Consider the following 9562-nt stretch of genomic DNA (forward strand, 5'->3'; position numbering starts at 1 on the left):
GAAATTTTCGAATCTGCAGGAGCAATCCGTGCGGATTCTGCCTAATCCGTGCGGATTCTGCTCTTTCTGGGCTTTACAGAACTCGCCTAAAGACGGGCGGATTCGGTGGAAGACGCTCGGATTTTCTTGACACGGGACGGGCGGATTTGGCTGAAGACGGAAGGATTTCAGTCCAGGAAATTTTTCTTGTTTTCCTCAGCTGCAAAGACGGACGTCTTTGTTTCAAGACGGGCGGATTCTTCAAGACGGGCGGATTCTTGCTCAGGACGCCCGGATTCTCTTACAGTCAAAAAAATTTCAAAATTCAGCTCAGTTCAGGACGGGCGTCTTTTCTGCAATACGCTCGGATTACTGAAGACGGGCGGATTCGGTACAATCCGCTCGGATTCTTCCCCTGTGTACTCGGATTCAGTTCCATCCGTGCACAATGCATTTCCCTTATCATTCTTCTATTCTTTCTTTCAAGTCTTGTGTTCTTCATTTTGGGGGCACTACTAAGGCATGGATAGCCTAGGCAATTGCCATCCCCACACTAAGGTAAAGCACTACACATCAATTGAAATCGTTAGTCCCTCCCTCACTTCTCTCAAACATGACAATTATCTTGATCAAAGTAAATCCAAAGATGACAAAAATGTAATACAAGAATTGAAATGTGAGTTAGGGAGTTAGAAATATTTACAAGTGGTGGTTTGGGGAGGACTCCACCAAACTCTCATTCTTGATGAGATGTCAAGGGGGCATGTTCAAGGTGTTGTTGATGTTGCTCAACACCTTGAAGAAGTAATCAAAAGCTTGTTCATTATCATGGTAGAGGTCTTCAATAGACCTTGGCCCTTGTTGTCGATCTTGATCAATAGCATGTCCAATGTAGGGATTAAAAATCCCTTCAAATTCGTCGTCCCAAAGACCACAAACTTCATTAAGTTGATCATTGAAAATTTCTTGTTTTGATGGGGACAATTCTCCCAATCTCTTGTCTTGGCCGATGAGGCCATCTTCTTCTTCCTTGATTGATTTTGATGAGCTTTGCAAGCTCTCCTTGTCACAATTCACTTGCTCTTTGAATGGAGCATCTTCAATTTTCTTCTTCCATTGGAATTCCGATTTCTTCCTTTCATCCTTCCGACAATAATGATCAACCATAAAACATGGTTCATGCAAACGGGGAGCTCTCATGGTCTTGTCAAGATTAAAAGTTATGCTTTCATCTCCCACTTCTAGAGTGAGCTCACCATGTTTCACATCAATCACCGCACCCGCGGTGTGTAGGAAAGGTCTTCCTAGAATGATCGGAATGTTGGAATCTTCCTCCATATCAATAATGACAAAGTCCACCGGGATGAAAAACTTCCCAATTCGCACGGGGACATCTTCCCATATCCCTAATGGTGTCTTCGTCGATCTATCGGCCATTTGGAGTGTGATGTTGGTGCATTTAAGCTCTCCCATCCCCAACCTTTTACTCACCGAGTACGGCATGACACTCACACTAGCCCCTAGATCACATAAGGCTTTGTTGATCGTCGTGTCGGCAATGGTACACGGTATTGAGAAGCTTCCCGGATCCTTTAGTTTTGGAGGTGAACTCCCTTGAAGTATTGCACTACTCACCTTAGTGAAGGCGATAGTCTCAAGTTTCCGGATTGACTTCTTCTTTGTGAGGATATCTTTCATGTATTTCGCATAGGCCGGCACGTGATTGATTAATTCCGTGAAAGGAATTGAGACTTCCAAATTCTTCACAATTTCCATGAACTTTCCAAGTTGATCGTCAAGTTTGGGCTTGGCTTGACGACTTGGAAAAGGGAGTCTAATCACAACGGGCTCCTTCTCCTTGGCCTTGTCTTCATTTTTCTTTGAACTTTCTTCATTTGATGATTCTCCATCTTTGGAGTTTTGCACAATTTCTTCCTTATCACTAGCTTCCAAAACTTCATCCTCAACTTGCTTCTTCGGTGCTTCATACCTTGTGCCACTTCTCAAGTGAATGGCACTAACCGTTTCATGTCTAGGGGGATTACTTTGAGGTGGTAATTGCCCCTTTTGTCTTTGTGAGCTTGAAGATGCTAGTTGAGTCAATTGTGTTTCCAACATCTTGGTGTGAGCTAGAATGTTATTGATGGTGGTTTCCTTTGCTTGACTATCTTTTTGCATTTGAGTGAAAAACTCTTGTTGATTCTTTTGCATTTGGAGGACCGCTTTTTGGACATCAAAACCTTGGTCATTTTGGTGATTGTATGGATTTTGATTTTGGTAACCTTGGTTTTGATTGTAAAAGGGTCTTTGGTTTTGATTTCTCATGGGTGGTGGGGTGTATGTTGTTTGAGGGTTTTGAACATTTTGGCTTTTGTATGAGAGATTTGGATGGAACTTGGTATTCTCATTATAAAAATTGGAATAAGGGGTACCACTCTTGTATGCTTGGAAAGCATTCACTTGTTCGGTTGTTCCCCTACACTCACTTGGGTCATGACCCAAAGTTCCACAATTCTCATATATCCCACTTGGGATTGATGAGGATGCCGTCATGGCATTGACACGATGCTTTGATGATTTTGAGTTTTCCTCAAGTCTAGCCATAGCTTGTTCAAACTTCAAGTTGATTGTGTCAATGTGAGCACTAAGTTGAGCACCCAATTGAGTAACGGAGTCTACTTCATGCTTTCCTCCTCTAGTAGCCTTGCGAGGTCTACTATATTGTGAGTTATGGACCGCCATTTCCTCAATCTTGTTCCATGTTTGATTGTCATCAACTTCGGCGAACATTCCATTTGATCCCATATTGAGAATGTTCCTAGAATCTTCATATAAACCATTCCAAAATTGTTGTACCAAAAACCATTCGCTAAGTCCATGGTGAGGACATGAGCGACAAATTCCTTTAAAACGCTCCCAAGCTTCATACAAAGATTCTTCATCCCTTTGCTTAAAACCCGTAATTTGAGCTCTTAGCATGTTAGTCTTTTCCGGTGGGTAGAATTTTTTGTAGAAAGCTAGAGCCAACTTCTTCCAAGAATCTATTCCGAGAGTGGCCTTATCAAGGCCCTTCAACCATTGCTTTGCGGTGCCGATTAGAGAAAAAGGAAATAAGACCCATCTAATTTGGTCTTGAGTCACGCCCGTTTGAGAGATTGCATCACAATAGTCGCAAAAGGTTTCCATATGAGAATGAGGGTCTTCACTAGGCATCCCCCCAAATTGGCTTCTCTCAACTAATTGGATGAAGGCGGACTTGGCAATAAAATTTCCGGTTAGATGTTGTGGTGTAGGAGTACCATTGGGTAGGTTCTCCTCGGTGGGTACGGAGTGTGATGAAAACTTAGGCATTGTAGGTTGATTTTGTGGGGTATTGTGTAATGGGTTCTCTTCTCCTTCTATTGCGAAAGGATTGGTGAACTCAATTGTTGGTTCAATAGCCTCACTAATACCTCTAAAATTCCTTCTAACAAATCTTCTATTGGTTGTCAAAGTTCTCTCAATTTCGTGATCAATGGGTAACAAATTACCTTGTGACCTTCTAGACATGCAAAATATCAAACAACTCGAAAACAATTAGAACAAACCTTGAGGAGTTTTACTTCCCCAAGGCGAAGAAAAGATACAACTAATAACAATAAAAAGAAATCTAAATCAAGCTAACACCGTCCCCGACAACGGCGCCATTTTTGATGTGAGTCCGCTTAGTGTTCACAAATTAAAGATGTGGTCGTTGGGTCACGGTCGAATCAAAACACAATTTATAACTTCACAAACAACTCTACAATTAGTAAAGAGGCAAGTAAAGGTCGGATCCCAAGGGACGGGAGTTGAGATGAGATTTCGATTGAAACTAGTGGTGTCTTTGGGGTGTCACAATTTGGGTTGATGTAGAAGGTTACTAAACTAAAATAGCAATGAAAATAAACAAACAAGATGAATTAAAGGGTGTAAACAATTGATTAAAGGCACTAGGGTGTCATGGGATCATAGGGGAATCATGGGATATGATCATACAAACATGTTCTCAAATTATAAGCAAGCAATTATTGTTGTGATGGATTGAGTTGGGTTATATCTTACAATCATAGGAAAGTTTGGGTCCCGGAGCCGAATCGATTAGATTGTACAACACCTACAAGTCGACTTAATCTTCCCTACTCAACAACATGCATGGTCTAATGAGACTCGAGTTGGGTTATGTCTTACAAGTTTCATTGAAAAGATAGGTGATGATAGTAAATGCAAGGATTCATAGGCTTAGCATTTCATCAAACATAACATGTGCATGAGTTGAGATCAAAACAAGCAAGCAAATAAAACATGAAAGCATATTAATTTAAGCATGAATCATTCCCCATGTTGGTTTCCCCTAATCACCCATTAACCCTAGCTAAAGAAACTACTCACTCATCATCATATTAAACATGCTAGCAAGGTTGTCAATCATACTAACAAAGTGAAACATGATGAACAAATAAAAGTAATTAGCAATAATTAAAAAGGGATTAAGAGATTATACCTACTAATGATTCCAATAACAAAGCAAGATAAAAGAAGTACTTGAATGCTTGATTGAGAGGTTGTCAATCTCCCAATAATAACCCAAATAATCTTCAATTACCCAAAATAAAGGATGAACAAAAGAGAGATTAAAGAACTAAAACTTGGATTAAAACTTGATTAATACTTGATTACAATATTAAAGAGAGATTTGATTGATATTAACTACACTAATTATTGATAAGAAGAACATGCTCCTCTAATTAGACTAATGGGGTATTTATAGTGGAAATTAGGGAGGATGCATTAGGGTTAAATAAGGGCTAAACTAGTAATTACACTTTTTAGTAGGAGCCGGTATTTTTCGAGAGAAGGGCTTCTTTCTTCGTAGCTTGGAGAAGAGGAAATCGTGCTGTGCTGGAATCCGGGCGGAATAAGGTCGGGACGGGCGGAATCTGGCGATGGGGTCCGAGCGGATTCAAGGGAATCCGGGCGGATTGTGGAGGTGGAATCCGAGTGGAATAGAGCAAAGCCGCTCGGATTGTGCAGCTGCGGGACGGACGGATTGGTGACAATCCGCTCGGATTGTCACTCAGCAACGTATCTTCTTCTATTCTTCCCTTTTCTTCATAAATTCTTTGGGGATTTCCTTGGGGACTCAAGGATCCTTTCTCAACATTGCTCTTCTACTATAATATGTACAAAGGCCTTCTAATCTTGTCTCTCCTTGATGCTTGGTCATTGAATTCGATCAATTTAGTCTCGTTTTGCCATGAAAATGCAAGATTCTTACTCCTTTCCTACCAAGGGATCAAAATCTCAAAGAATATGCAAAACAAAGAACTAAAGATAGTAAATGACCCAAATATGCACTAAAAAGCATAGGAACAAGGCTAATTCGGGGGCTAAATATGCGCTAATTATGGTCACATCAGTTCCGTTGTCACATACTATTTCTGATGGGACTCCATATCTGCATATAATGTTTGTCCTGATGAAAGATAATACTTCTTTTTCGGTTACCTGCCTGAAAGAGTCAGCTTCAATCCAATTGGAGAAGTAATCGGTCATAGCCAACATGAATACTTTCTGTCCTGGAGCTATGGGGAGCTTTCTTACAATATCCATGCCCCACTTCATGAATGGCCAGGGTGCGGAAATTGAGTGAAGGAGCTCAGATGGCTGATGTATTATTGGTGCATGAACTTGACATGCTTCACATTTTGAAGATTATTCTAGGCAGTCAGCCCTCAGTGTTGGCCAATATTAGCCTGTCCTGAGTACTTTACTTGCCAGGCTCTTTCCTCCTTTATGGTTACTACAGTGTCCATCGTGTATTTCTTGAAGTACTTGCTTAGCTTCATCGGGATCTAAACATCTCAAGTATGGTCGAGCCTGTGATCTCTTAAATAAAGTGTTATTTATAATAGCATCGGTTGAAGCTCTGATTTTAAAAGCCCTTACTTCATGTCTTCCCTGAGGTAGTATTCCTTGGAAAAACCAGTCATAATAGGGTTTGGTCCAAGAATTACTATCCTGAACGACGGGGTTGACTTGTTCAGTTTTGTTGATAGTTGGCTCTAATAAATGAACAATTGGTATTTATCAAAAACTGTAGGGGTAAAATTTGAACCTAGGCTGGCCAAAGCATCAGCCTTCGTGTCCAGGTCTCTTGGTATTTGATCTATATCAAATAAAGCAAATTTAGCGGTAAGGTTTTTTGCATATTCTAAATACGAAATCATTTTTGCATCCTTAGCCGTATAAATTCCCTTTATTTGATTAGCAATTAAATGTGAATCAGTTTTTAGCTTCAGGTTCTGAACACCGAGGTCTAGACATACCTTTAAGCCTGCTATTAGAGCTTTATATTCTGCTTCATTGTTGGTAGCTTTGAATTCACAGCTTATAGCTTGTGCTATCATGTCTCCTTGTGGTGATTTAAGTACTAGCCCTAACCTTGTTCCCCTGGTATTGGATGCCCCATCTATGAACAGGGTCCATTCCTGATCTGAGGTCTTATCTTCTAATTGGTTAACTTCTTTTTCGAGGCCAGGTTCTAGGTTAGGGCTGAAATCATCCACAAAGTCTGCTAAGGCCTGTGATTTAATTGATGTTCTGGGTTCAAAGGAAATATCATATGTATTAAGTTGAACTGACCATTTGGCCATCCTTCCTAACAATTTAGGCTTATGCAGGACGGATTTTATGGGTAAGTTGGTCCTGACTATGATGGGGTGACGTTCAAAGTAAGGACTTAATTTAGCACATGACATAATCAAAGCTAAAATATATTTTTCAAGTAATCTATACCTCATCTCGGCATCCAGCAGGCTCTTACTTACATAATAGACAGGATGTTGTTGGCCTCCTGTTCTTTTACCAAGACTGCGCTGACTGTTGTGTCAGTGACGGATAAGTATACTGACAGAGGTTCCTCCTTCTCTGGTTTAGCCAGTAAGGGTGGAGATGATAGATATGATTATAAGTCTTGAAAGGCTGCTTCATGTTCATCAGTCCAATGAAACTCTTTATTTTTTCTGAGCTGGTTGTAAAATATTTTACACCTTTCAGAGGATCTTGATATGAATCGGTTCAGGGCGGCCACTCGGCCTGTCAATTTCTGAATGTCTTTGATAGACTTGAGTGACTGAAGTTCTAGGATAGCTTTTATTAGTTCTGGGCTGGCTTCTATGCCTCTTTTTGTAACCATATAACCAAGAAATTTACATGCAGAGACTCCAAAGTGGCACTTTGCAGGGTTGAGTTTCATATTGTATTTTTCCAATATTTGGAATGCCACTTCCAAATGCTTCACGTGATCTTCGGCGTTCTTGGATTTTACCACCATGTCGTCTATGTAGACTTCCATGATATCTCCTATTTGATTTTTGAACATCATGTTGACCAGGCGCTGGTACGTTGCCCCTGCATTCTTCAGGCCGAAAAGCATGGCTGTGTAATAGTATATATTCCGTTTACTTGGTTGGAAATAAGAAGGGAAATAAGAAGTGTAACACCCCGGCCCAAACCGGGTCGGGAGCGGTTACTTATGATAGCTCACCAGGCTGTGTACATGGCCCACAGATCAACACGGGTCCTTTACAGCGCATTTTGTCCTCACTCATGCGCATCCCGGAAACCTTCCCAGGAGGTCACCCATCCTAAGACTACTCCCAGTCAAGCACGCTTAACTTTGGAGTTCTTTCGCATGGATGACCATAAAAGAAAGTGCACTTTGTTGATATGAGTAGTATTTCCAATCCCTTTAAGCACTAGTTATTTAAGCCTATCACTGGACCTCTTCAATTACCGTGGGGTGTTACTGGTCACCCCACTTGAAGAACGCAACGTCCTCGTTGCGCACGGGAGCATAACCGCCAACCCAGAATCCTCCCCGCTAGGTGTGTGATTACAATGGAGCGTATAACCTTGCCTCCGGGAGCGTATAACAACTGCCTCTGATCACCACACGGTCGCAGGGTTACTCTGATACCACTTGTAACACCCCGGCCCAAACCGGGTCGGGATCAGTTACTTATGATAACTCACCAGGCTGTGTACATGGCCCACAGATCAACACGGGTCCTTTACAGCGTATTTTGTCCTCACTCATGCGCATCCCGGAAACCTTCCCAGGAGGTCACCCATCCTAAGACTACTCCCAGTCAAGCACGCTTAACTTTGGAGTTCTTTCGCATGGATGACCATAAAAGAAAGTGCACTTTGTTGATATGAGTAGTATTTCCAATCCCTTTAAGCACTAGTCATTTAAACCTATCACTGGACCTCTTCAATTACCGTGGGGTGTTACAAGAAGGGAATCAGTACGTACCTTTAGATTTTGCACACCAAGGTCAATACATACCTTTAATCCGGCTATAAGGGCTTCATATTCTGCTTCATTGTTGGTAGCCTCAAATGCACAGTTTATAGCCTGTACTATCTTATCCCCCTGTGGTGATTTTAGTACTACCCCCAGGCCTGTGCCCCTCATGTTGGCTGCACCATCGACAAATAGGGTCCATTCTAGGTCCTGTTTGGTATTTGGTCGGTTTATTCCATTCTTTTATTAGGTCGGGTTCTAGGGTCGGGCTAAAATCAGCCACAAAGTCTGCTAATGCTTGTGACTTAATTCTTTGTCCTTGGTTCAAATGTTATATTGTATGTGCTTAGTTGGGTGACCATTTGCACATTCGTCCAGGACAATTCTGGTTTCCTAAGTACTGAGGACTTGATAGGAAGATTGGTTCTGAATATTATAGGGTGGCTTTCAAAATATGGTCTTAATTTTGTGCAACTCATAATTAAAGCTAAAACATATTTTTCAAGTAGGCCATACGATCTCGATCTCTGCGTCCGTGAGACTCTTACTTACATAATAGATGGTGTCTTGTTGTCCGTCCCTTCTTTGACCAAGAGCGCACCGACGGCGGTTTTGTGGATCGCATGGGTATCTTGTCGGGGTTCATCTTTGATTGGTTTTGCCAGCAAGGGGGGAGAGGATAGATATATTTTTAGGTCTTCAAAGGCAGCCTGATGATCAGGGGTCCATTGAAAGTCCTTGTTCTTCCTTAGCAGGTTATAAAATGATTTGCATCTCTCTGATGATCTTGAAATAAATCTGTTCAGGGCCGCTATTCTTCCAGTCAGCTTTTGTATGTCTTTGACCGTCTTTGGTGGTTCTAGCTCCAGGATAGCTTTAATTTGTTCAGGGCTGGCTTCTATTCCTCTTTTTGTCACCATATAACCCAAGAATTTTCTTGAGACTCGAAGTGGCATTTTTGTGGGTTGAGCTTCATATTGAATTTCTCCAATATTTGAAAGGCTACTTCCAGGTCTTTGACGTGGTCTTACGCCTTTTTGACTTGACTACCATGTCGTCTATGTAGACTTCCATGGTGTCTCCTATCTGGTCTTTGAACATCATGTTGACTAGCCTTTGGTAGGTTGCACCTGCATTTTTTAATCCAAAGGGCATAGCAGTATAACAATATATACCTCTTTCAGTAATGAAAGCTGTGCTTTCCTGATCTGCAGGGTGCATTTTTATCTGATTGAATCCGCTGGAGGCATCCAT

At 41.4% G+C, this 9562-nt stretch overlaps 1 non-coding gene across 1 annotated transcript; it reads left to right on the forward strand.

Annotated features, from left to right (window-relative positions):
- Positions 1 to 2851: 2851 nt before the first annotated feature.
- Positions 2852 to 2958, forward strand: LOC141589121 (small nucleolar RNA R71). Its single transcript, XR_012520073.1, has one exon. It is a non-coding gene; the product is annotated as a small nucleolar RNA R71 (small nucleolar RNA).
- The last annotated feature ends 6604 nt before the right edge of the window (positions 2959 to 9562 follow it).

The sequence above is a fragment of the Silene latifolia genome, chromosome 6, assembly GCF_048544455.1.
Source record: "Silene latifolia isolate original U9 population chromosome 6, ASM4854445v1, whole genome shotgun sequence".
NCBI classification, from domain to species: Eukaryota; Viridiplantae; Streptophyta; class Magnoliopsida; order Caryophyllales; family Caryophyllaceae; genus Silene; species Silene latifolia.